Raw genomic sequence first — 27,655 nt, 5'->3', positions numbered from 1 at the left:
GGAAACTTATTTTATTCATCTATTCATTTACTTATTCATTTAAATCCCTGGTGGCTCAGATGATAAAGAATATGCCTGCAATGCAGGAGACCTGGCTTCAATCTCTGGGTCAGGAAGATCTCCTGTAGCAGGGAATGGCAATCCACTCCAGTATTCTTGTCTGGAGAAGTCCATGGACAGAGGAGCCTGGTGGAATCCATGGGATCCAAAAATCTTTGGGGTCCATGGGTCACAAAGAGTCAGACACAACCGGACACACACACACACATTCATTTAAAGCCTTATTAAGGAGGTCCTGCTACTTCTAAGGAGCAGAAAGAGAAAAACAAATGACTGTCAAGATCCTCCAGAAGCTCATAGTGTGTTGGAAGGGGAGATGTGTACGCATACACAGTGAAGCAGTGTAAGGGTTGTGATGAAAAAGCATGGAGAGCTGCCAGAGCACAGAGGAGACACCACCACCCAACCCGGAGGTGGGATCGACCAGTATAGTCCCAGGAGGGGAGGCATACGGTTCACCAAGAGAAGCCAAAGTCACCCAGTAGGTTAAGCTTCTTCGTTGACAACTGATAGGGAAACTCAGGCAGATGGATCCATAGAGCAGGAGACATCATGTAACATGCTTCCAGATGGAGCTTGTGGATGAGCAGGTGTGTAACACTCCTCTGGACCATCATCACTCCCCTGTCCCACCATCACTCCCCCAGTCCCCATCCTGGCCACTGAATATGCTTCACCTGACGACTCCTGCAATCTAGTATCCATCCTAAATGTCAAGACTTTTGAAGTTATCAACTCAGCAAGCAAAATATTTTTTACATCTTGGAAGACTACAGTAAATGACTTGAATGACCCAATAAGGAGACAACATTGAAACAACTGAAACCCTCCGTCCCCTGAAATCTGCATGTATCTGAGCCATTTTCACCCTGTTTTAAGAAATGAATGACTTATCCCCATATACCTGCTTCATTTCTTGAGAGTCTGGGCATGAACAAACTCACACTGGGCAGTGGGACCTTTCTCCTTCTCCCTTTTGAGAATTGTCATGGACTTGGGTTTTTCAGGCTCATCTCATTTCAGTTAGCTATGATCATCATTTTCTCAAAAAATTACAATTCACTCAAAAATTTAAATTGAAAAAAAAAAAAAAAAGATGGCTCCAAATATAAAACTTAAACAGGGCTCCTGCCCTCAAGAAACTTACATTTGTTTTGATAAAACAATGTCTAATGCCTCCTAAAGGAGATCAGTCCTGGTGTTCATTGCAAGGACTGCTGCTGAAGCTGAAACTCCAATACTTTGGCCACCTCATGCGAAGAGTTGACTCATTGGAAAAGACCCTGATGCTGGGAGGGATTGGGGGCAGGAGGAGAAGGGCACGACAGAGGATGAGATGGCTGGATGGCATCACCAACTCGATGGACATGAGTCTGGGTGAACTCCAGGAGTTGGTGATAGACAGGGAGGCCTGGCGTGCTGCGATTCATGGGGTCGAAAAGAGTTGGACATGACTCAGCAACTGAACTGAACACACAGCAAGTATAATAAGAGAACAAGGTAGCTTGTGAGTGTCCGAGGCTGTCCTGTCTCAGAGTTGGGTGGCATCCTTCTTCCCAGACAGTTCTTTGAATGCACTGAATGGCTTGGGAGTTGAGAAGTGTCCTCTAGGAAGAAAAGTTGGATTTGGTCCACAGTTGGGTTCAGAGACCTACAGACATGTTGTGGGGAAGGGCACGCCTGACTGTATGAAGCTGGAGAGGAAGAAGCAGCAGGATTAGGGAGGACAGGTGATCTAGGGTCAGGGTCACTCCTGGACCCATGGGAGCCCTCCCACCAGCAACAAGAAAAGGCCGCAGAGCAATGAATCACTGGAACACTTAGGGACTTAAAATGACAGTTATTTTATTCCTATCACTGTGGTTCTGGGGGTTCACTGGAATCAGGGAGGTGTTTCTTGCTAAGGGCTTCTGATCTCCAATTTCCTAGGTTGCAGTCAGATGGTGGCTGTACCTGGAGTCAGCTTTTACGCTGACTGTTGGCCAACACTGCCTCTGGGGCTTTCTGCCCGAACACACCCCTCTGTGTGGCCAGGCTCCCTCACCATATGGCCTCTGGGTTCCAAGAGTGAGGCGGGGCTCAAGCCCTGCCCAGGCTTCTGAAGGCATGGGCATCCCCCACCGACATTCTGTTTGTTGGTCAGGCAGTTTCAGAGACCAGATTCCAGGAGAGGGGATCCAAAGCACCACCTCTGGGTGGAGGTGGGTCAAAGGACTTGGGGGCCACTTTTAAAAATGGAACACTGTCTTTTTTGAGTGTGAAGTGTCTTTCCTGAGTTCCTTCTTTAATCCTCACAACTATTAAGATTAGAACCAGGCACACAAGAAAGTGAGACTCAGGGTTGCCCAAGATCACACAGCACTCCAACTCCAAGGCCTGTGTGCTTAACCACTATTCTGTTGGATTCTCAATACCTAGGGAAAGAGGAGTCTTCAAGGGGCTGAGACCTGAGTGGGTGGGACCCCTGAGCAGTGGTTAAGCTGGGCACTGATGTGAATGTGACCACACTGGCCCAGAAAGTTTCCTCAGCACTCACACTGCATATCACATGACCGAGCCTTTTCACTAGAAAGGGATTTGGGGCAGGAGAGATGTTGATGTGGGCTGGCCTGCCCATGGAGGCCTCTGTACCTTCTTCTGCTGGGCCTTGAAAGGCAGGAAGGATTTGAGCTGCGGGGGAAAATGGGAAAGAGCTATGCAAGTGTTCTTGTCAGCTCTCTCAGGTTCCAGGCTTCAGCCTTCAAAAGGGAAGTCACTTTTCCTGATGCAGGCTGTTGGGGTCTCATGCTGAAAATAAGCTGTTTCTTCCTTATGTGTCTTCATTTGGAGGACACATGATTTGCCAAAAAGACATTAAGTTCAACTAAAATAGCTTTACCCTACTATACACAAAACTTATACAGGAGTTGAGTTATTACATGCTCCTGTCACAGAATGCAAAGAACTTTCCACAACAGGAAACCTCAGAGGCTTATTCTCTGAGTGTCTGTTGAAAAGAGCAGGGAGTCATTTGGGAGGGGAAAAAAAAAATGGAGTTCCACCTTAATTCTGGCATGATCATGTGGTTGGAAGGTCAAAACAAAAACCTACAGCCTTACTTTGTATTCAAAGTTCATCAGCAGAGATTGCATAAGACTCTCTGATCTGGTGGGTCAGGGCACCAAGGCTGGAGGGCCCTTGAGTTTATTTTGCGGCGAGGTTGCTGGGTTTCGGAATAAAGACCTATGCTTAGTGTGTAATTTCCTGCCCCGCTGTCTGCAGTGTCGGCAGGGTCTGCATCACCCAGCTGGTCTCGAGGGAGAGAGGATCTGTGGCCACAGTTTTCCAAAACCATCCAAATGGGGACCCAGAAAGAAGAGAGTTCAGAGGCCCATCAACCCTCTGAGGAAATCCTGGAAAACATTGTGATGAAAAGGTACTTTCTTCCTTAAAGCCAGAGAAATCTGTCAGTGGAACTGAGCCTGGAAGATTTGAGAAGGGCTTGGGCACTGCTCCCCGTGGTGAAGATAAAACAGATGTGTAGGGATGGTGGGGTTTTAGCCCCTGAGCATCCAAAGGACCTAGGTTTCTTTTGCTTGGAATATATTTACACAGAGAGAGCAAGGCCAGCCTTCAAGTTCAAAGGTGACACATCCATTTCCAGCTGGCTACTTAAAATTTTTTTAACTCAAGAAATATATGCTAATTGCAGAAAAGGCGTAAAACTGCAGAAAAAAGCCACCTGTAATCCTAATACCAGAAATAATCACTGCTATTTTGGTATATTTCCAGACATTTTTCTATGTGCATATATATTAATATACAAATGGTTATGTTCTGTTGTTCTTTTTCACATAACACTATACCACAAACACTATAACATAAACACAAACACTATATTATAGTGTTTCACAAACACTAGGAAAGTTTTTCAAGTCAAGAAATACATTTCAATGATATTAAATGTCTAGTATTTCTTTACAGAGCTGTATTATTTCTTTAATGAATCTTCTACTAGGTCCTAGGCTTTGGTCTTCATTATTAATGTTGTTTATAATTTTTTTGTTATAATAACCAATACTGTAGTGACTACTCTTACTTATTTCCTTAGGATATGCTCCAAAGAATGTAATTGCTGGGTCAAAGCTTATGGATATTTGTAAGGCTTTTGATACTACTACATCAGTCAGAATAGGCTAAATCTTGTTACACTCTGCCAAGCTCTGTGGCTTAACACAGTAAATATTTATTTCTCTCTTACGCTACAGTTCAAAGTAGGTTATGTGGTTGGAAATGGAAGGAGCTCTGCCCTGTCATCTAGAACCAAGATTTGGTCATATGATGGCTCTGCATTTGCCAGGACCTTGGAGTTCTTCCCTGGATGCTCTGATTTCAACCAATAGGCAAAGGGGTAGGAAGAGAGGGAAAGACATGGAGAATTGCACAGGTGGTTTTAGGTCCAGATTTGGAAGTGACTCTCATCACTTCCTTTGCCACTTTCCCTTTGTCCCGAACTCAGTCAAATGAACATTTCTAACTGCCAGGGAGGCTGGGAAATGTAGTCTTTGTGTGTGTCCAGGAGGAAAACATAAGAGTCCAATGAACACGGAGTATTGTCTCTGCCTCAAACTTGCCAACCAACCAAGTTCTTCCAGTGTATGTTTCTACCACAGGATATGAGATTTCCTATTTCTTTATATCCTCAATAATTAAGAGACATGGTTTATGTTTTAGATTTCGGGTGATTTGTGTGTGGCTTTGTTTTTTCTCTGCACCTGGTTCTCTCTTTGGAGATAATCTTGCTGCCTTGAGTGAGAGGCAGCCTGCATCCCTGTCCCCTAGGCTTGTTACTGAACCAAACCCAGGTCTGCTCGCCCAGGTCAACCTACTGACAGCAGGTTGTGGTGAAGCCAAGTGCAGCCTTCATCACAGGGCACCAAGCAAGATGTCTAGGGCAGCTAGTGCTCTGAACTCCCTGGTGGGTTTCAGGAAAGCATCTTTAAAATCCAGGGAAGGAGAGGAGTCACAGAGCATGGGAGCAGCTTGTGCACAGTTCTCTGATTCATTGATGATGTGATAACAGGGCAAGGTCCCATTATCAATCCCTAGGCGTCAGTAGGTCTGGGGGCTGTGTGCTCATGGTCATCAAGTATTTGATTTCTTCCATTTGGTGGGGATTTTAACATCTATAAAACAGCTCGGGAAATGTGTATCCGCTACTATGATCTAGGTACTTCAGAGAGGAGCTACAGCAGAGGATATGCGGGAGGGGTTCATCCTGGGAAGACCCCACAGGGTCCTGCTCAGTTACAGTTATGGGTCTTTTTTTTTTTTTTCCTTTTTTGGCTTGTTCTTTCTTCTTCCCTTCCTTACTGTAGAAAAAGGTATAGTGTGTAGGTGAAGACGACATGGGTGATCCATTCAGGGGACCTGCCCAAGCCTTGGCATCATGCCTGGCTCACTTGGGGGCACAGGGTAAAAATCAAAGCTCTGCATTTTCTGTGCCATCTTAGGTGTGTTCCAGCTTATGATACATTTTCACAGGGGAAAAAAAAAAAGTTAGAGAACGGAATTGGGAGGCAAAAACAACAGCCTGATGCTGACTTGGCACATGTACCTTGACCCAATCGTCCAGGGGCTTGTCCTGAGCACTCAGCATTTCACCAAGATAATCTTTCCCCAGTGAGTGGTGGAAATCAGGAGTAAACTGCTTAGAAATCACAGAGCGACGGCAATAAAATTGTGCAAAGCCTGTGCTTGTCTCTCTTCAAGTGAGCCCATGTTGCCAAACACCAGCACACAGCTGAGCTGTGGTTTCCTCCTTGTTTTGAAATTTGGTTTCCAGAGAGAATGCTCGTGAATGGCTTCTTGTTCACATCTCCCTCTGGGAAAGCTAGCTGGTGCCTGCTGGTTTTCTGGAGGAGCGAGGTTTCTGATGAGGTCTTTGCAGAGTCTTCACAAAGCATACTCGTCCAGTCCGTCCAGGGAACTGAGCACTTGGGCATCAGCAAGGCAGAGAAACACAACCCAAGCAAGTCACAGACTTCCCAGGCCAGCAAAGTTTCTGGGCCTCGGCATTCTGAAAAGCTGAGGACAAGTTGTGTGTCTTCCAAGCTGCACACTCTGAACCCTTCCCCAAGAGGCAGCCATGGTCTCTGAGGGGAGATAAGAAGAGCTGGGGCTCCTAGGTGAGTGAGCCCCACCAACTGTAAGCCTGGCTTATGACCTAGAAATGGAAACAGGAAGTGGCTTAGAAATATAAAGAGTACAGCCAAGGCAGGGGTGCAGTAGAAGTCTCCTCAGGCCAGGAAGTGTGCTGTGAGCAGAGGTGAAGCCTGGCATCTTTTCTTTCTCTCTATTACCATGATGCCCTCTAGCATCATGGCAGGGCTGGGCTGCCTAGATATGGAACGGGATGTCTTTCTGGGGGTGGTGTACAGGAGTGGCAGAGGAGGGACAATTGTGGATCAGTGGTTTCTCTCCAAAGTGAACCATCTGTGGAATGCCACAGCCCCTGTCCACCTCATCTCTGCATGTGGATTTGAGTTACTGAGAGGAGTTTTGCTAAACCTTATAAATCTAAACTCTTAAGGTGCTTTCAGCAAGCACAATCAATCTGATGACTTTCAGTGATTCCTGGAGGGTTCTCTGGGTCCATGGGGGCAAGGATTTCTCTGCATTTGTGCCAAGAATCAAGTTCACTGTCATCCCTCGATTCTAAGGAGAGGAGCCAAGGAGAGGAGCCTGGGTGAGGAGGCTGCCCCTGCTCTGGGCATGGCCCTGGGCGATTCTGGTCACAGGTGGCTGATCCAGGTAGAGAGGAAGGTCCCACTCAGGGTTACTCCCTCTACAGAATTCCTCCCAAGGATCCCCTTGGGACCAGTTTCTCAAAGTGTGGTCCTTAGGCCACCAGTAGCAGATATGGAGGTAGAGGCAGGGGCTGTTAAAAATGCTAGTGCTCAAGTGGGATAGGACGCGGGTAAACCTATGGCTGATGCAGGTTGGTGTTTGGGAGAAACCAACACAATACTGTAAAAACAATTATCCTTCAGTTAAAAATAAATGAAAATTTTTTTTTTAAAAAAGGCTGGTGCTTGGCCACCTCTGCACATCTGCAGAGTCTCAATTTCTCAGAGAAAGTCCTAGAAATCTGTTTTTCCAGAAGCACACCCTTCCCCAGGTTGACCAACATGGTGAAATTTAAGAACCTTCCTTTATACCAATCCCAGTCTCTTTTATGGTCCTTTTCATGAAAATAGTGTTTCCCTTTTAAACTTTTGTGACCTCTGAAAATGAAATCTGAAGCAGAGGGATCTACTTACATAAGAAACGTCACCTGTGGTCTTAACTGCAGGTTTGGATTGCTGATTGTATCAGGGGATTTGAAGGAAACTAAGTTTTGGGGATCAGGCTGCCCGGATCTACTTCTGCACTCACTTGTTGCTATTAAAGGGGCCACTCAGTTTTTCCTTCTCTTCTCTTTCTTCAAGACAATGCACCTGCTGCCTTTGGAAGTTGTGTTCTTGGAGTCCTTTGGCATAGGGGCAACTGAAAGTAAATTTCTTCATGTTCCCTGGTGGAGCAGGAGTGCACCCATAGATGTTTCCACAGAGAAAACATGGACCCCCAAGGGAATGTCTAAAAGCCAAGGGCGACATGATGAAGGCGTCAGGAAAGCACCAGTTGCCCTTAGCACTGCTCACCCCGTGGTCTCCTCCAACTCTAGCCCTCTCAGAGTTCCTCTTGTATGAGTCTGTGGCTGGTAAAGCAGCTCTCTGGGGAAAACAAAACAAAACAAAACAAAAAAACAAACTCTAATTTGTAGTATTTGCCAATTTCCACAGTGTCAATACTCCCACCATGGCAGCGTTACTAATGGTTTAACAACTGGCTCACAAAATTCTTGAATATTTAATCAAAAGCCCTTGCAAACCAGAGGGAGACAGTAGCTAATCCTCTCAACTCTGCCCCAGAAAATCCCCACATCACACGAGGGGTGAATATCACTTTCGGCCTCTTAGTCAGAAGTGGCTGAAGGTCGCCCAGGCTGTGATGACTGAATTTCTTCATGGTGAAAGTGGAAGGACAGGATTCAGTGGGGAATTCAAGTTGGAGATGAAGTCTGCATTTCTCCCTGGTGGCTCAAGAGTAAAGAATCCGCCAACAAAGCAGGAGACAGGGGTTCAGTCCCTGGGTTGGGAAGATCCCTTGGACAAGGGAATGGCAATCTAATTCAGTATTCTTGCCTGGGAAATCCCATGGACAGAGGAGCCTAGTGGGCAAAGTCCACAGGGTCGCAAGGATTCGGACAGCACTGAGCGACTGAACTCGCGCTGCATTGCTCCATCCTGGCCTCACCTCCCCCTGGGCTGGAGCCTTGGAGGGAGTCGTGTTCTTAGGGCTGCTCGTCAGTGGTCAACGTCATGGTCTCTCAGGGCTCCCACCTCTCTCTCTCTTTCTTGCTCTCTCCTTTAAAACCCTGCGCTCCTGTGCCAGAGCACAGACTGCTTGTCTCTTAATTGGACAGGTTTTAAATGGAGGGTTTGGAAGTCCTGCCATTGGCTGGGTCCTACCTTTTGGCTTGGGTGGTGGAGAAATGGACTCTTTCTCAAAAAGCCGGCCTCGGGAAGCCTCCCTATCTGAGACCTCAAGGCTGAACAGCCCAGCTGATGGTTCCTTGATTTTAAGGGAGTCTTGAGAATGGCAGGGGTGGGGCAGAGTTCTCACAAAGCTGAGTGTGAGCAAATGTGCCCACAGCCTATGGTGCCAGAGATCACACAAACCTTCCTTCCCCTTTTGAGCCTGGGGATGACGTCAGAGCAGACCGAAGGGAAGATGGTGACCTACTTTTCTTCTCCAAACACTGGGTAGCTGGCTACATTTTCAGATCTAAATCTCACCCACACTGCAGCAGTTTCTGTTCCCCTGCCCTCCTGGGCGTACTTCCGGCCAGAGCTGGCTTCCTAAAGCGGAGTTTGGTGTGGGAGTTCTCCTCAGAGAGGCTGGTCTGACAGCCTCAACCCCAACCCTCCCAGACCTCGACGTGCATGCTCAGGCTACCCAAATCCTGCTAGGTGGACAACGCAGGAGGAGCCAGTCTCCCCTGGTCTCAACCAGGGCAGTCAGTTAAAGAAGAGTCTCACTGGAACCAGCCTTGAGTCTGGGACCTCTCTAGTATTCTAATCACTCGATGGCAGTCAGTTAACAAATAGTTACTGAGAATCTATGAAGGGGTTCAGAACATGCCACCCTCAAAATATGCCACCTGTATTGATTGTTTTGAGCCGAAGTCACTTGAGAAACACCAGATGCAGGAAGGGCTCTCTGACCTCCCCCTTTCTACCTAAAAGCGGGTCACAAAATCTTCCCCCAAGAATGGTGACCTCTATGCACTAGGAAGAGAGAACATTCTTATCTTCAGAGACTAGGAGAAGAGGCCCAAATGGACCTGTACAAACAAACCCACTAAAATGACACTTACCTTCCATTGGTTTCCTCTACCTGTTTCCTAGTCAGTGGCCCACAGTTCACTGCCCCATGCCTAAGCCCCTTTGTCTTGTCACATCCCCACAATGTATTGTTTTTGTTTAAATGGTGTATACTTTTCCTTTTGAAGATTCCTCTGTAGATGTAAAAATAGCACATAAAATTGTATGCTTTTCTCCTGTTAATCTGTCTCATGTCAATTGAAGTCTTCAGTCCAGTTCCACATCCTAATAGGGTGGAAGGAAGTTCTTCTTCCTCTACACCAACTTCCAAGATGATGGTGGGCAAGGCACAGCCCCTGCCCTCAGGGAGAGGACATTCTAGTTTAGAGGGAGGGTGGTCCTTACATAAGTAACTTCAGCTAAAATTCAATGATGAATAGGAGGTAGAGGGCTTTGAAGGAGAAGCACAAGACACAACAGAGACATGAGACAAGGAGGCTAATGCAGGCTGAGAAGTCTGGGGAGAGTTCCTTGAGTGAAGGAGGTTAAAGCTGAGACCTGAAGAATGATTCAAGGGCAGTGGAACATGACATTGGAAGGGGAGATTCTGTGGGACATAAAGATTTTGTGCTTCAGGAGCATCCTTTTCTCAAGCATGTTCAGTTCAGTTCAGTCGCTCAGTCGTGTCCGACTTTTTGCGACCCCATGAATCGCAGCACGCCAGGCCTCCCTGTCCATTACCAACTCCCGGAGTTCACCCAGACTCACATCTATCGAGTCATTGATGCCATCCAGCCATCTCCTCCTCTGTCATCCCCTTCTCCTCCTGTCCCCAATCCCTCCCAGCATCAGAGTCTTTTCCAATGAGTCAACTCTTCCCATGAGGTGGCCAAAGTACTGGAGTTTCAGCTTTAGCATCTTTCCTTCCAAAGAAATCCCAGGGCTGATCTCCTTCAGAATGGACTGGTTGGATCTCCTTGCAGTCTAAGGGACGCTCAAGAGTCTTCTCCAACACCACACTTCAAAAGCATCAATTCTTCAGCGCTCAGCCTTCTTCACAGTCCATCTCTCACATCCATACATGACCACAGGAAAAACCATAGCCTTGACTAGATGGACCTTTGTTGGCAAAGTGATGTCTCTGCTTTTGAATATGCTATCTAGGTTGGTCATAACTTTCCTTCCAAGGAGTAAGCGTCTTTTAATTTCATGGCTGCAGTCACCAACTGCAGTGATTTTGGAGCCCAAACAAATAAAGTCTGACACTGTTTCCACTGTTTCCCCATCTATTTCCCATGAAGTGATGGGACCAGATGCTATGATCTTCGTTTTCTGAATGTTGAGCTTTAAGCCAACTTTTTCATTCTCCACTTCCACTTTAATCAAGAGGCTTTTGAGTTCCTCTTCACTTTCTGCCATAAGGGTGGTGTCATCTGCATATCTGAGGTGATTGATATTTCTCCCAGCAATCTTGATTCCAGCTTGTGTTTCTTCCAGTCCAGCATTTCTCATGATGTACTCTGCATAGAAGTTAAATAAGCAGGGTGACAATATACAACCTTGACGTACTCCTTTTCCTATTTGGAACCAGTCTGTTGTTCCATGTCCAGTTCTAACTGTTGCTTCCTGACCTGCATACAGATTTCTCAAGAGGCAGATCAGGTGGTCTGGTATTCCCATCTCTCTCAGAATTTTCCAGAGTTTATTGTGATCCACACAGTCAAAGGCTTTGGCATAGTCAATAAAGCAGAAATAGATGTTTTTCTGGAACTCTCTTGCTTTTTCCATGATCCAGCGGATGTTGGCAATTTGATCTCTGGTTCCTCTGCCTTTTCTAAAACCAGCTTGAACATCAGGAAGTTCACGGTTCACATATTGCTGAAGCCTGGCTTGGAGAATTTTGAGCATTACTTTACTAGCATGTGAGATGAGTGCAATTGTGCGGTAGTTTGAGCATTCTTTGGCATTGCCTTTCTTTGGGATTGGAATGAAAACTGACCTTTTCCAGTCCTGTGGCCACTGCTGAGCTTTCCAAATTTGCTGGCATATGGAGTGCAGCACTTTCACAGCATCATCTTTCAGGATTTGAAATAGCTCAACTGGAATTCCATCACCTCCCCTAGCTTTGTTCGTAGTGGGAATTTAGATGATAACTGTCTTCCCTTCATATACAATGTGATGGTAGAAACCACTGTTGCTCTCCAACATTCTTTCCTCTTTTCTTAATAATACATTCCTAGTTTTTGTTTGGCACCCCACTCCAGTACTCTTGCCTGGAAAATCCCATGGACGGAGAAGCCTGGTAGGCTGCAGTTCATGGGGTCTGGAAAGTCGGACACAACTGAGCGACTTCACTTTCAGTTTCCTGCATTGGAGAAGGAAATGGCAACCCACTCCAGTGTTCTTGCCTGGAGAATCCCAGGGACAGGGGAACCTGGTTGGCTGCCGTCTGTGGGGTTGCACAGAGTTGGACACAACTGAAGCAACTTAGCAGCAGCAGTTTTTTTAAAGTACATAGCTACCCAAAGAAAAGATTATATGACCACCTTACTAAGTTATTGCTAATGAGGTATAAGCAAAAGTAATGTGTGGAGTCTCTGAGGGACCCTTCTCCTGTTGTCTGGAATCTGGATGTGATGGCTGGAGGCTGAGCAGCTAGCAGGGGCCAAGAGGAGACATGTTAAGGTTGAGGGTACAGAATCTTAAGTGCAGCTTGGTTTCCTGATGACCGCAGGATTGCCATACCAGCTCTATATTGTCTGTTGGCAGACTTCTTTATGGATAGGAGAATTAAGGTCAATCTTTACAAAGCCTCTATTATTTGAGGATTCTCTATTATACAGAGCCAAATATAATCCTAAGTAACAGACACAACTGCCTTTCAGCCTAATGAACAGACCATTTATATATATACCCACAAATTACTTAGTTTATAGGAAAGTCTATGATGATACTGTCTCTTTCCCAGCCCCCTTTATCCCCTTCCCATCCCCTTGTCTTCACCTTTCCCCCGGCACCTCCTCTTTCCTGATTCCCACACCAGAGTTGCCTGACCTCAGTGTTTCTGCCTCCACGACTAACAGGCTCACAGCCCAAAGGTCCTTGGAGCCCCTGCTGCCTTCCCCTCACAGCTGCCTGGCAAGCGTCCCACTGCAGAGAGGCCCGGGTGGGCCAGGGAAGTGGCTACTGCTCCCCTTCCCAACGAGGTGTGAAGAGTGAGAATAAGCAGGCAAAGCTGATAACGTGCACTAACTGGGAGAAACCAGAAGAATGACTAATGAAACTTCCCTTTTCAGGCTCTGCAGGCTTGAATTGGTCTGTTTGCCCTGCCTCTGGCTAACTGGGTCCAAGAAGTCATGATTCAAAGGGAGAAGGGCTGTGTGTCTGGTGATAAACACACCAGGTCTGTGTGGTGACAAACTCAGGGTCTGGCCAGGGTGAACGCAGACCTCCGCCCTCGCCGTGAGGGGCAGATAAGTAAGGCCTCATGCGGGTTGAATTAGATCCCCTCCCCAAAATATGTTGACGTCCTAAACCCCTGGTACCTCAGAATGTGACCTTATTTCAAGATAGGGTCTTTACAGGAGTAATAAGTTAAAATGAGGTCATTAGGATGGGCCCTAATCTAATGACTTGTGTCCTCATAAAAAGGGCAAATTTGCAGGCAGAGAGGACACAGGGAGAACACCACGTGGAGATGAAGTCAGAGATGGGGGAATTTCTACAAGCAAGGGAATTCCAAAGACTGTCAGCCACCCACCCAGAGCCCGGAGAGAGGCCTGGGGCTGATTCTCCCTCCCAGCCCTCAGTTTTCAATAAGCAATAATCACACTTTGGGTGAACGTCATTGGCCACTGTGACAGCTTCTCACAGCCTTCAGAGGAAACCAAGCCCGCTGACACTTTTATCACAGACTTCCAGCTTCCAGAAGTCTGAGATAATCCATTTCTGTTGTTTAAGCCACAGTTTGTGGTACTTCATTAGGGCAACCCTAGCCACTAACGTGAGGTCCCTTTAAGTGCCAGCAACAGAGGAGTCTGTGACAGCACTGGTCTTAAGTGATATCCCTGCTGCCTCTCATCTGGGTATGAAGACATTAAGGGCAGCTGGAGTCTCCTGGGTCATTCCGCTTGACAGAGACCCCAGCGAGTCCTCTTGCCCCTTCGGGCAGGCAGCCAGTGGCAGCCGCAGTAAGCTCTCAGAAGGGACTTCTCTGCTCTCCTCCTGGAGTCGCGTTACACAAGGAGACTTCCCAGGGGAGAAGGGCTGACACTAACTGGCAAGGTCTGCCTGTGAATATCTTATCTATCTGTCTATCTATCTATCATCTCTGCTATTTTTTTCATTTTCCTGGCAGAAAAATCAGTATCTAGATGGGTAAGAATATTTCAAGTTATGTAGTCTTTTCAGACCCACACTAAAATCTTTCTCTGTTGAATGATTCTGGTATGTGTACAAACACACACAGGAAAAAATTGTATGCGGCTTCCCCTGCCTCGCTGTGCACACACACACACCCTTTGCTTTCCACTGGGGGATTGGAAGGCAGAAGGGATGGGGGAAGAGAAACATGCAAAGGCTCTGCAGAAGCAAGCCAGCCAGCCCAGCGACCACAGCTGGCTCCTCCCATCTGCCCCCTGGTACCACCTCTTATCCCCATAGTCTAGACTCAGGCTGCTTTGGGCACAGCGGGTATTGTGTGAAGCAGATGAGGACTTGTAGCTAGGAAGCATCTGTGTTGCTTCTTGTTCTGCTGATAGTCCTTTATATCTACCATATATGCCTCACCATAACCAGATGCTAACCCCATTTTTAAGAGGCTGAATCTGGGACTCAGCAATTCACCCCGGGGGAGCTGAATGAGAAACCATGAGATAGGGCTGTGCCATTGTGAAAAGTCCATTCTGTGTCCATGGTGCACAGCACACTGGCTATTAAGGTCCCAGAAGTCTGTGCTAAGTGGGTACAGAGATTGTTTCCTGGGTAAGGAAATTTGTATTTCCTTTCTCGTTAATTCTACAGTAATGCTTTGGGTTGATTTTATAGCATTGGCTGCAGAGAAGATGATCATGATAATGAGGCAAAGGTGTGTGGAAATTGAGGGAAAGCCATTTGTAGAATACATATGGCGGCCTGCACTGTGCCAGGCTTGTGGTGAACACAATACGTGCCTTGATTTTAGGGGCTTAAAGTCTAAATAGGAAGATCAAACTAAACTCGTGTGAAACGAGTTGACAACTGATGTTTCTCTAAGGTCAAAGTGGCTTTATTCGGGATTTGCTGAGACCACCCTCTCTCTGTGGGAATGGAAAGGGGTATGGATTGTAAGAGTCCAGGTGGTTGGCTCCAGAGGCCTGGCGAGTCTCCTCCACCCTGTCATGGAAGGGCCCCGCCCTTTCTCGTGGTGTCTCCGCACTCTCCATGCATTTGGCCCCTGCCTCTCTCTCTAAGAAGTTCAGTTTCAATTCTCTCCTAATCTCAACTTACCCAAAGCTTCCACCTGCTCTGACTCTACCTCAAAGCATCTTTTGAGCCTTAACCACTATCCCAAGCAGTATATTCTTTCTGTATTTGGCAGTCGCCTGGTGGTTCTTTCTACATTTGATTGGGCCAGCTTCTAGGCCTCTGTGAGCCTGGATTTGATTATCCTTGGATCCATTGCCATCCCTGGAAGTCCAGTCAGCTTTGGCCAGGAGTAGTGGATCACAAGACCACCTAAGGGTTATGTGCAGACAGACACCTAAAACAAATCCAGTATGGGGCCTTTTGATTATAAAGTCAACCAAAGGTCTTAGGAAAGAGAAAGCACTCTGAGCCAGAGAGAGTAGGCTTCCTGGGGCCATGACGTGGCTGGGGTTTCAACACATGGCATTTGAGTCATGAGAGGGAAACAGAAGGCTGAAGTGAGCTCTGTGGCAGATTGTAGCAGTGTTCACAATTATGTTCCCCTCCCTGCGGAGGGGTTCCCCCAGATGACAGCAGACTTGGCCATGTGATGCTTTTGCCAATAAAGTGTGAGTAAAATGGAATTATGTCATTTCTAGGCAAAAGATAACTGAACCATGGTTCTCCATGTTCTTGTTTCCCTTTGCCCTGGGAACACCACTGTCCCAGATAGGGAGGTCTCCATCAGCTTGGATCCCAGAATGAAACAACTTGGAGTAGAGCCAGAGCAAGGCCATGATGGATATATACGTAAGGTAAATAAGATATAACCCTTTGTTGTGTTAAGCCACTGAGATTTTAGGGTCATCTGTTACTTCAGTATAGCCTAGCCTAGACTGACTGATGTCAAAGATCAAGTTGTGTCAGATAAATGGGAGAGAGAGAGTTGGAGGTGAACAAGTAATAAGAAGTAGAGACAGGAATCCAGATATCAGAAAAGGAAGACTTAAGCAGGATAGCAAGAGAAGACCTGGAAAGAATCAACGGACTTCAAGAGTTGCCTCGAAGGAAGAGGTACAGGGTTTTGGTAACAGGTTGGAGTAGGGAACACAGGAGAGTAAAGGGTAAATAAACACATAAGCCTTTACTGACCAGCTTATCATAGTTGAGAGTTGGAAGCATTTCAAGAAAAAGACATCCTTTTTAAAAAATTTAAAGTAGGGTAGACATCTAGTTAGTAATCCCCAGTAGGCATTTCAGATTGGGGTCAAGGCTAGTTGGGCCAGTGAGTTTTTAGAAACTGGTATTTTGATCTGTAAACATCACAGGTTATGAGAAATGGAACACAGATACCACATTTGTAGAGAGAAAGCGATACTAGATGGACAGAAGGAAGAGGAGGGACTAAACCCAAGATCTTCCAGAAGCATCATTCTATCAACTTAGGGATGTCTCAGGACTACTAAGTTGGCCCACCAGACATTTCTCATCATGTGGTGGAGCAGAGCTCTCAAGGAGGCCTGGCATGAGATCTCACATGGTGTGGAGCCCATGGCAAGGCCTCCCCTACTGACCCTCAGTCACTGGACTATAAATGTGGTGGAGCACAAATGATTAAATGGAATCCAGAGATTATTTTTCATTTTTCAAACCTCATTCACATTCATTGCCTCATTGATGTCTCAAAAAAAAAAACCAACTCATAAAATATGTATTATCTCCGCAAAGCAGATGAAACAGAGGCTGGGGAGAAGTTAAGGAACTTTCGGAGGCAGGACTCAAGTGCCATGCTCTTGTTAGCACTCCACATCACCTCTGTGATTCCACCTCAGCCTCCCTCTGAGAGGGCCTGGAATCACAACACATACCCAGGAGCCCCCATTTGGCATCTTTGCAGAGTTTGGCTTGAGCACAGTTCAAGACAAGGGGCAAGAAACTGTGTGAAACAATCATTTCCGAGCTCTGAGGAGCTCTTCCTTTCCAGTGAGTTTGGTATCTGTTTAGCCTCTGTCCTTGGAAGCTTTCCAGAAGCAAGACCAGGACTATCTTTAATACTAAGAGGAAAGCATGGCTTTTGCATTGAGAAAGATTTGCATTGGTTTTGGGGGAAACTCCTAAAGCACATATTTGCATTTTCTCTTGCTTGGAGAGGTCACCCAAAAACTGGCCCCTCCTCAATTTTTCTATAGGATCTCCCTTTTAGTGGAATGGTCTTCCCAGATCCCTCAAACTCCAAAAGACTGCACCCAGAAGTTCCCATGGGGAGGTTCTCATGATGGTAACAGTGTGTGTGTAATTCTATTATATGCTCCTTGAGAGCAGTTGTTGCCATGTGAGAAGCACAATGGCACCCATTGTTCTATTGGCGGAAACTGACTTCTGGCTCCCACTTCTTCATTTTCTTCTACTTCCTGGTCTCCTTTAGAAGACCAAGGAACAGCTGGACTGATGAGGTTGTTGGCTCACATATAATAGGTCCTAAGAACACCTCCAGCCCTGCCGCAGCTGTACCAAATGAACTTGGCGCTATTTTGTACAGTAAGATGCCATGCCACTGCAGACCATGCACGGCCCACACCACTCTCTCTCATGGACCCGGGAGAGCCAGTCAGGCCCACCCCTATGGCTTGTCTGCTTCCAGCGTTGAATTGAAAGTCTTCCTTAAAGGAAGGTGACAACTACATTCTTGTTGGATCTTTAAAACAAGAAGCTAGGATGTTTCCCAGAAGCTCTGAATCTGTACTTCAAGGGCAAAATAAATAAATAAATAAAATAAAAGCATTAACCTAGTTTAGCTATATTTTAGGAAATGAATGCTGGGCATTGGAAAACCCGTTTTGCTTTCAGCTCTAGGTTTTCTGGAGAGAAAACAAGACAAGGCTCACTTCTGAGCACACAGGATGGAATGCAGAGATTGGGGCCTGCTGCTTAAGAACCTGCAGTTTTGGACCCTTCAATGAGTAAGTTTGTCAGAAAGAGCACTTGTGACCATATTCTGCTGAATATATGCATTTGTAGGATGTCGTTTGCTCAGGCCCCTTTCAAAGAGCCTTTTCTCTTGGTAGCGTGTATAAGGCAGACAGGGTTAGACTGGTCCACCATGAGAGTGGATGGGGGTGGGGAGGCCACTTGGAATTCAGGCTCTATCTTTGTTGCAACCAAGACACCATTTCTATAGCTCTGTCACGTGTATACATAAGGCATCATCTGCAGTTAGCATTTGCAGTGGCCGCATACTCAAAACTGCTATAAAGAAACTTGGAGCTTTCTAGCAGCCCATGAATTGAAATTCTTTCACTTAGGCTTGGAAAGACACTTAGTTCTTTGCTCAGGAGGCTCTTGCCCCAGGCCTCCATGGAAGCTCCTTCTTTTTTTATTCTTAATTTGCCACACTTTCATCTCTTAAAGTGGTAGAGGACAAGGTCTTGTTGACTGGTAAGCTGGAATTTGCCCTCATCTCTTTCTCCCAAAGGGAAAATTAAAACAACCAAGAAAAGAAGAAACAAAAAAAGCCCAGTGTTTTTATCCACTCCTGCATAACAAATTACTCTTGAACACAGCAGCTGAAGCAACAAACATTTATCATCTCACAGTTTCTGAGTTAGGAATTCAGGATGGTCTCTCATGAGATTGCAGTTCAGTGGTTGGCTGGGGACTGCAGTTATCTGAAGGCTCAACTGGGGAAGGATCTGCTTGTAAGCTCAGCCATATGCTTGTCAGCAGAACTTCATTCCTCACTGGTGGTTGGCCAGACTTCGGGGCCCCACGATATGAACATCTCATAGCCTGCCTGAGTGTCCTCATGACATTTCACTTTTTTTCATTCCCCAAAGAACTGTTTTAATTTTAAAAAGCTTAAAAACACAATGACAATGAAGCACTGATTGTGCCTTAGGCACAATCCCAAATCAGTGCTGACTTAAAACTCTGTCCTCTCTTTCCAAGAAAGAGAAAGCGGAGGACAAAGTTCAGTCTACAGTGAGAAGGAAAAGAAAGAACAGAAAGAAACCAAAACGGTGCTTCCCAGCAGCTGAGATTATTTGTTTTCAGACTGCACCCATGGAAATGCTTATTCTTCTTATATGAGTCTTTTCTTTACAACCTTTAATTTTTTAAAAACTGCTATCTACTGAACAAGAGATGCCACGTTTTCACTGACAGGACAGCCACTTCTGTGCAGTTTTTGCTTTTTCAGTGTGGGTCCTCCTTCTCTGAAAGTTTCAGTTCAGTTCAGTTCAGTCACTCAGTCGTGTCCAATTCTTTGCGACCCCATGAATTGCAGCACGCCAAGCCTCCCTGTCCATCACCAACTCCCGGAGTTCACTCAGACTCACGTCCATCGAGTCAGTGATGCCATCCAGCCATCTCATCCTCTGTCGTCCCCTTCTCCTCCTGCCCCCAATCCTTCCCAGCATCAGAGTCTTTTCCAATGAGTCAGCTCTTCGCATGAGGTGGCCAAAGTACTGGAGTTTCAGCTTTAGCATCTTTCCTTCCAAAGAAATCCCAGGGCTGATCTCCTTCAGAATGGACTGGTTGGATCTCCTTGCAGTTCAAGGGACTCTCAAGAGTCTTCTCCAACACCACACTTCAAAAGCATCAATTCTTCAGCGCTCAGCCTTCTACACAGTCCGACTCTCACATCCATACATGACCACAGGAAAAACCATAGCCTTGACTAGATGGACCTTTGTTGGCAAGTAATGTCTCTGCTTTTCAATATGCTATCTAGGTTGGTCATAACTTTCCTTCCAAGGAGTAAGCGTCTTTTAATTTCATGGCTGCAGTCACCAACTGCAGTGATTTTGGAGCCCAAACAAATAAAGTCTGACACTGTTTCCACTGTTTCCCCATCTATTTCCCATGAAGTGATGGGACCCGATGCCATGATCTTGGTTTTCTGAATGTTGAGCTTTAAGCCAACTTTTTCATTCTCCACTTCCACTTTCATCAAGAGGCTTTTGAGTTCCTCTTCACTTTCTGCCATAAGGGTGGTGTCATCTGCGTATCTGAGGTGATTGATATTTCTCCTGGCAATCTTGATTCCAGCTTGTGTTTCTTCCAGTCCAGCGTTTCTCATGATGTACTCTGCATAGAAGTTAAATAAGCAGGGTGACAATATACAGCCTTGACGAACTCCTTTTCCTATTTGGAACCAGTCTGTTGTTCCATGTCCAGTTCTAACTGTTGCTTCCTGACCTGCATACAGATTTCTCAAGAGGCAGATCAGGTGGTCTGGTATTCCCATCTCTTTCAGAATTTTCCAGAGTTTATTGTGATCCACACAGTCAAAGGCTTTGGCATAGTCAATAAAGCAGAAATAGATGTTTTTCTGGAACTCTCTTGCTTTTTCCATGATCCAGCAGATGTTGGCAATTTGATCTCTGGTTCCTCTGCCTTTTCTAAAACCAGCTTGAACATCAGGAAGTTCACGGTTCACATATTGCTGAAGCCTGACTTGGAGAATTTTGAGCATTACTTTACTAGCATGTGAGATGAGTGCGATTGTGCAGTAGTTTGAGCATTCTTTGGCATTGCCTGAAAGTGTAGTGAGCGCAAATTGACACCTGCAGGGCCCAAAGCCCCAGAACTCTTTTCAGCTCCATCTGTAGAGCAAGGTGAAGGATTTGCCGCATTTGTGCTTCAAAGATACAGCTCACGTTGGTTGTCCTTCTCAGTTGGCAAACTGTTCACAAAAAAAGCAGACTTGATCCTCTCTATGTGATGGCAAAATTTGATGTCAGGGCTCAATTTTAAGTTCATATACTTAAAATTTTTTCAAGATTTATTTATTGTATTTTTGGCTGTGCTAGGTCTTTTTGCTGCATGGGCTTTTTTCTAGTTGCAGCAAGCAGGGACTACCCTCTAGTTGCAGTGTGCAGGGGGAGCATGGGTTCTAGGGTGTGCAGGGCTCAGTAGTTGCGGCTCCTGGGCTCTAGAGCGCAGGCTCAATAGTTGTAGCACACAGGCTTAGTTACTCTGCAGCATGTGGGATCTTCCCAGATCAGCAATGGAACCCATGTCTCCTGAATTGGCAAGTGGATTCTTTATCACTGAGTTACTAGGGAAGCCCAGTCCTTTTACTCTTGAATGATGGTAAGGGTAAGGAGCAACAGGGCTTGCCCATCAATTTCCTGGTCTAGTAATGTGGCAGCTGACTTCCCCCAGAGCAACTGATAGAAGAGAGAGAGGAAGAGAGAGCCCAAGGTAGAAGCCACCATATTTTATAACTTAATCCCAGCAGTGACAACCCATCTCATCTGCTATACTCTTTTATCAACTAGTCAAGTGTCTTTCGTAAGTCTGCATCTCTGCTCTTCATCTCTGGGTCCTTTCTGTAAAGTCAAGTGTTTGAACTAACATAGTCTTTAAGTTTTGTAAAGTCTGTGATTCTAGTCATTTGAGGTTAGTGAAGAAGAGAGTGAAGAAGGGAAAGAGGAGGAAGAGAAAGGAACTTGGGTCTTGTGAAACAACCCCAGGACTTAAGCCCTGGAGCTGACTCTAGGCCCAGGGTGGATGCAAGTCCTACCGTTTGCTGAGCAAGGAAATGGGAATGGGAGGCTCTGATCTGATAGCTACTACCCTGTTTCCCTGACATATTTCTGTGCAAGAGCCAAACAGAACTAACCGAGGCTACTCTGCTCCTGGAGAGAGAGCTCCCCCAGTTTCCAGAGCTGGTAATGGTTTGCATATAAATAGATGATGCTTCTTTAGTGTGTAAATGTGTTTCAGAGGGGAGTGCAGCCACCCCAGTACCTGTCTCCTGGGGAGAAGCTCTTGAGACCATCCTTGCTTCTTATTTCACATCCTGCCCAGCCATTTCAGACTCTTCTACCATAGGTGATGGAGCCACTGAACTCTGGGGAGCATGTCGCCCAGTAGGCAATGGGGTATCTTGATGTGGGAAGGCTTTCAGCTTTTCACCATTGAGTACTAGGTTAGCTGGGCTTGTCATAAATAGCTTTTATTATGTTGAGACAGATGTTCCCTCTGTACCCATTTTGGGTTTTGTCATGAATGGATGTTTAATTTTATAAAATGCTTTCCCACATCTATTGAGATGATCATGTGGTTTTTGTCTTTTCTTTAGTTGATGTGGTGTATCATATTGATTTGTATCTGTTGAACCATACTGTGACCCTAGGATGAATCCAACTTGATCATAGTATGTCATCCTTTTTATGTATTGTTGTATTTGTTTTGCTAATATTGGGTTGGCCAAAAAGTTCATTTGGGTTTTTCCGTAACAGTTTCTGGGAAACCCCATATTTTTTTGTGACTGGAAATCTTGATGTGAAAGTGTCCTTGAAAGTCTCTGATGGGGCTGGTCCTGCTGAAAGAGCAGGGCTAGGCTTCACTAATTGTCAACTAACCTTTCTTTGGGTTCAGCACAAGAAAATAACAGTTTCTCAGAACCAGATACATGACCTTTTGCAATTTTTGAGCTGAAAGACATGTTCTCAGAGGTGAATTATCTACTTCAGTAACTGTCTTGGGCATTCTCTGGAAGCTCCCAGGCTGCATGATTACCCGTGTAATTTCTTGGCATGGGTGGTGACGCTTGAGTCATTCCAGGAAACATCCCAGGTGTTTATTCCCAAATGCCGAGTTTTATTCCTCAAGTTTTGAGCTGTTCCTTCAGGAAAGCTTCCAGTTTTGTGGTTCTCATTATAAAACCAGAAAATTTAATTGCTTCAGGAAGTCCCCAGAGCTGAGTGGAAAGTGTCTAAGACTGTCAGACCCTCAAGCAGAGCATCTATTCTTCTCCAGAGCTGGGGCCAAGCAGAGGAGCAGTTGGGATCTGGTTAAGCCAAAGAGACTAAATGCTAAGTCCTCAGCAAGCTATCTGAGAAAAATTAGGAAAGCCTGTTTGGAAAGAAAGAGCATTATCTAAAGAGCCAGGCTATAATATCAGGAGTTGCATTCTACTACACTGAGAACATCCCTCCCGACATTTCAGACAAAAGGTCTGGAGCTGTCTGCTGCCATTTTAATTGACTTGGGATAAAGTAAATATTGTGTCTCTGCATCATGAGTCATATGGCTCTGTTCCTTGGACCAGAGCCACCCTAGTGGAGACCCGTTTCCCAACCCTGGATAGAGCTCTCTAGGACAGAGACTCTTCAGCTGGCCAAGCTCCTCCCAGATTCAACACGCACCTTCTTTCCTTCTTCCGTTCTCTTCCCTTTCCTTGTCATGCCTCCTTTGGTCTCAAAAGGCCAATAAGTATATTCCAGATTTGGGGGTTTGGAACATTCTTAAAACAAGAATCTGAGACATAAATGGGGTCTCATAGGTTATCTAGTTCAACTTCTCCTCTAATTAGGAAATCTTCAAAGATCTGGCCTCTGGGAGACACTTTGTGACAGGCACAAAGCAGTCCATTCTCTGGGTGGCTCTAGTCTGGCAGAATCTATTTGCATACTGACTTTCTTAAGCTGAAGTCTCTCTAACACTCATATTGACTCTTACTTTACCTTCTAGGGCAATCTAGACTATAGCAACTTCTCCTGCATAGCAGCCTTTCAAATGTTCGAAGAAAATATCTAGGAAGCAGGGTGACCAGAACATAAAATCTGGATCTGGATGAGTCCCGGGTCTGCCGCTGTTGGTTGTGTGTGTGATTTTGAGGAAGTCCCTTAACCTTATCTGCAAATGGGGTTGGTCCCCACTGGATAGAGTGGTGTGCTGGAACCAGAGTGTGTCTCCTCTTTCCTCTTTGCCGCGTGATCTCATGCTGGGTGCTTAAAATGAGCCACAGTGGGAGTATTTACACCATAAACATTGGCAAATGCTATAAATTGGGACTTCTTATTGGCTTATGTTTTGTTTTACCAGCATATCACTGACCATTTCTCAACTTAGTGGTAAGGATCAATTAAGATAGTGCAAGTAAATATCCTGTGTGAACTATAAAATCTGTAGAAATAATAAAGATTATTTATCTTGATAGACTGTTACAAAATAGCCCCCAATGAATCACGTTCCTGAAATCATACTGCTGCATGGCCCATTTCCACATTATATCTGGGCTGCTCTCATGATGTGCTTGATTCAGTACCAATGTGACAAAAATTTCAGTCCTGGGCATTCAAAGCTTTGCAGCATCCACTTTTACCATCTTGCTGTCCTGAGAAGTCATGAAGCCTGGGCTAGCCTCCCTGAGGATGAGAGGCCATGTGGAGAAGGAAGATGAACGAGCATGCTGGGGAAAAGGGTGCGGCCAGTCCAATCATCTCATTGAAGGAGACAGATATGTCAATGAAGCAATCGCGGCTCCTTCAGCCCCAGTAATCTGCCAGCTGGCTGCGAATGCATCAGTGAGCCCAGCCCACGCCACTGCACCACATGGGGTAGAGAAAATCTCTCCAACCCAGACTGCAGAATTGTGAGCAAATGACTGGCCGTTGTTGGTTTAAGACACCAAGTTTTAGGTGTGGTTTCTACACAGTGATAGATGACTTATTATAGTTATTATCCCATCAGGGCCCTCCAGGTCTTCTCTTGTCCAAGTCAGACTTTCCCAGCTCTCTGCCTCGTCGTCTGGCTGGGCTCCATTCGCTGGTCCTGGGGTGGACATGGTGCAGGCTCCCAGTGTTCTGACCGTGCAGAGGCTGGGCGGTCCGCTCTCTGTTCTGGATCCTAGATAATCATCACAGCCAGAGGGTGAGCCAGAGCTCCTGGCGCTCGAAGCTCACTCTGTGAGCTCATTCTTAGCCTTTGCAGTCAACCCAAGCCCCCAGGCTGTGAAACTACACTCTCCTATCCTGACATCTTAAAAAAAAAACAAAATTAAGTACTCGGTTTATAGTCATCACCATTAAACTGACCATTTCACTTTCAACGTTGTTCTTTCAATCTTTCAAAATCTGGGCTCCAGTTTGATTTTAAATTTTTCCATGACTATAGCATTTCCTTCCATGCACACATTCACCCCCACACCCAAACACACATACATCCAGATGCCCATACATCAAACACACACAAAAGCACATGTGCATAACAAGGCAGAAACTCACTGCAGTGTTCACAGCAGCTGCCAGGTCTTCCTAATAGTCACGACGCTTCACAGCCAGGCTTCTGCCCACTTTTCAGTCTCATTTTCTTGTGACTCCTTTTTTCAGTAGCTGAATCCACAACTCTTGACTGTGGCATTAAACAAGCAGGGGTTATTTTTCTCAGATGACAAGAAGGTCAGAGACAGGGCATCCAGGACTAGAGCAGAGGCCCCGTGGTGTCATCAGGGACCAGGCTTCTGTGGCCCTTTTGTGCCATCCTACATGACATCCTCATGGTTTCCGGATGGCTGATCCACCCCAAACTGTTGCATATGGGATCCAGGCAGGAATGAGACAGGAAGGGGAAAGGCAAATGGCCAGGGACACAGAGCCTATTCCCTTTTACTGAGAAAATGACAGCTCTTCTAGAGGCCCTGCCCAGGAGACGTCTAGTTACATTCATAGGCCAAAACTGGGTCACATGGTCAGCCCAGCTATGAGGGCATCTGGGAAGGTGAATACTTGTACCTGGGCACATCGCCACCCTGAAAAAAAAAAAAAAAAAGAACTAGGGTTCCGTCAATAAGAGAGAAGTGGAGAATGAATAATGAGTTGGGACATAGCAGGGTTTGCCACATTCTCCCACACATACTATGAGTTGTCATCTTCGTGTGCCAGACACATGCCAAGTTTATTGAAATGAAGTTATAGAAAATGAGAAGATATGGCAAATTGCAAAAAATAGCCCTAAATTCCTCCCATTCCTATGTAGACAACTTTTTCCAGCAAGTCCAGAGCTGGTCCTGTGACTGACTTTGACCAGTCGGATGTAGCAAGAGAGGTGCTGTGACTTCTTGACTCATACCTTGAGGCTTGTCAGCTTTTATTCTCACCCCCCGAGAACTCAGTTCTACAGACAAGCTAGACAATCTGGTTCAAATTCTAGTTCTACCTCTTAATAGCTGTGTGGCCTTGGGAAAGCAGCTTAACTTATCTGTACCTCAGTTTCTTCATTTGTATCAGAGGCAGTCATGGAACCTAAATCATAGGCTTTCTTTAAAAAACAGGATTCAGTAAGTTACTATCTGTGACCTGCTTAGAACAATGACCAGCTACTTAAGTGCTGGATTCCAAAGACAACATCTTGCAGCTCTGAGGCACACGCCCCATGTGGGGCCAGCATTCTTTACTAGGTTTGATTTTCAGAAGTAGAGAAAAGAAACTCTTTTTTTTCTACTAGGATTTCTAAATTGAAGTTTCTGGTGCCCATGATCCTCACCACATGGCCAGGGCATCTCTGCTGAAAGAGAATGAGGGCAACAGACAAGGATATGTGGAAACAAGCAAAATGAGGAGCAGGGGAGAGTCCTGTGGGCTGGAATGGCCGTTCCTGTGGCTCCTGCTGTTCTTAGGTGCAAATCCAAGGGTTGCAAATTCAAATGCCAACAGGAGCCTGGAGATCCAGTGTGGAAAAATCACTTGGTGGCAAAGGGCACATTGAGAAATCTCCCTCTACTGTAAAAAAAACAGCGGCGTGAGTTCAGGATCGATAGCACCTGGCTGTGTGTGAGGGACGACATGGGCATAGAGGGGACTTCAGAAATCATTGCCCTACCCCCCTCCCATTCTGTGTAACCAGCACAGACAATTTTGCCACAAGAACCCAGTTTAGAATATCTTTTGATTTTTTTTTCCTCCAAAAGAAGCTATAAATCTGTGACTCTCCAGTCTATTAACACTGGATCAAACTTTTTTTACAATATTGTGCCACACATCTGCAAGCGAACATGTCCCCAGGTTTGCCAGTTGTCACCATAGTGGTTCAGTCCTGGCGTCTCCCCACAGAATCTGAACAGAACCAACATCCTGGCACTTCAGGTCTGGGTCCAAACTCTGGCAAATGGCTCCACTTGAATGTCAAAGCTGGCTCTGTGTAAAAGGATTTCCCCCCAAGTCTGGTAGATCAATACATTCCTCACCACTGTCCTAAGCTCCTCTCTTTGGCTTCTTCCCCGCTTTCTGTTTGGGGGCAGAGGTTGTGGTACTGATGGAGGAGGCCTGCCAACAAAAGATAAAGCCACAGCAGTTGGATACTCTAGTGTGGCTTGGGTTTTCATAGCTCCTATAGCTGGAACCTGGGTGCCCAGGGTCTGCAGCAGGAACACTCATGGCCAACCTGGCAAGTGACAGAGAGGGAGGCTCTTCTCGAAGTCTCTGCAGCAGCCCATGGTGGTAACCATCGGAGAGCTCTGCTTCTGTGTAGCTGAATCATCAACTCTGCTCTGCTGAAGCATCGCCACTTAGAACCAGACACAGTAGGGAGATATGGCTACTTCAGTGTGGGCAAAGCAAGGAGGGATGTGGGGCTCTCCTTGGAAGGCTCTTCTCCTGGGAATCAGGAAGAGAACCTTTTGTACCTTCTAGCTATTGTTGGTGCAGACAGAAAAGAATCAAAAGGTAGTTCTCCAAGAAATACTCCAAAGGTTTTAGAGACAGGAGTTGTTTCCATGTGAAAATAAAAAGAGATCCTCAGACTCCTTTCAGAGTAAAATTAGATGGGAGAGGAAGCAAAGGAGATGAGCAGTTAACTCCCCTTCCCCACTGGGAGAATCTGGAGAGGCTGTATTGGATGCAGCTTCTAGACGCTTCCCTTGAGGACCTAGCAGCATCTCTGTCCAGGGGACACACATTTGACTTCGTTCAGCTGGTGACTCTGGGGGTGGGGGATGGCCCAGTAACTGAGAGGCCAGATGTCTCTCTCTTTTTTTAATATACCAGTAATACATTATTAAATTATTTATTTACTTC

The 27,655-nt window shown here is 45.9% G+C and overlaps 2 long non-coding RNA genes across 3 annotated transcripts in view; one reads left to right on the top strand and one right to left on the bottom strand.

The window, feature by feature from the left end:
• Positions 1-27,655, top strand: part of LOC112448447 (uncharacterized) — a 172,259-nt gene that overhangs the window by 7,434 nt on the left and 137,170 nt on the right. The window contains exon 2 of one of the 2 annotated variants that reach the window (XR_009496088.1): positions 3,322-3,475. This is a non-coding gene — a long non-coding RNA (uncharacterized lncRNA). Of the gene's footprint in view, positions 1-359; positions 3,476-27,655 lie in introns of those variants that run through there. The other variant, XR_009496087.1, reaches the window with a different exon arrangement.
• LOC112448446 (uncharacterized) lies at positions 1,886-27,083 on the bottom strand. The gene is made up of 2 exons (XR_003036807.2): positions 24,869-27,083; positions 1,886-7,814 (listed from the first exon to the last, which is right to left on the bottom strand). It is a non-coding gene; the product is annotated as an uncharacterized lncRNA (long non-coding RNA).

The sequence above is a fragment of the Bos taurus genome, chromosome 10 (genome assembly GCF_002263795.3).
Source record: "Bos taurus isolate L1 Dominette 01449 registration number 42190680 breed Hereford chromosome 10, ARS-UCD2.0, whole genome shotgun sequence".
NCBI classification, from domain to species: Eukaryota; Metazoa; Chordata; class Mammalia; order Artiodactyla; family Bovidae; genus Bos; species Bos taurus.
The sequence above is the reverse complement of the archived record's forward strand: the minus strand, read 5'-3'. Positions and strand labels throughout refer to the sequence as shown.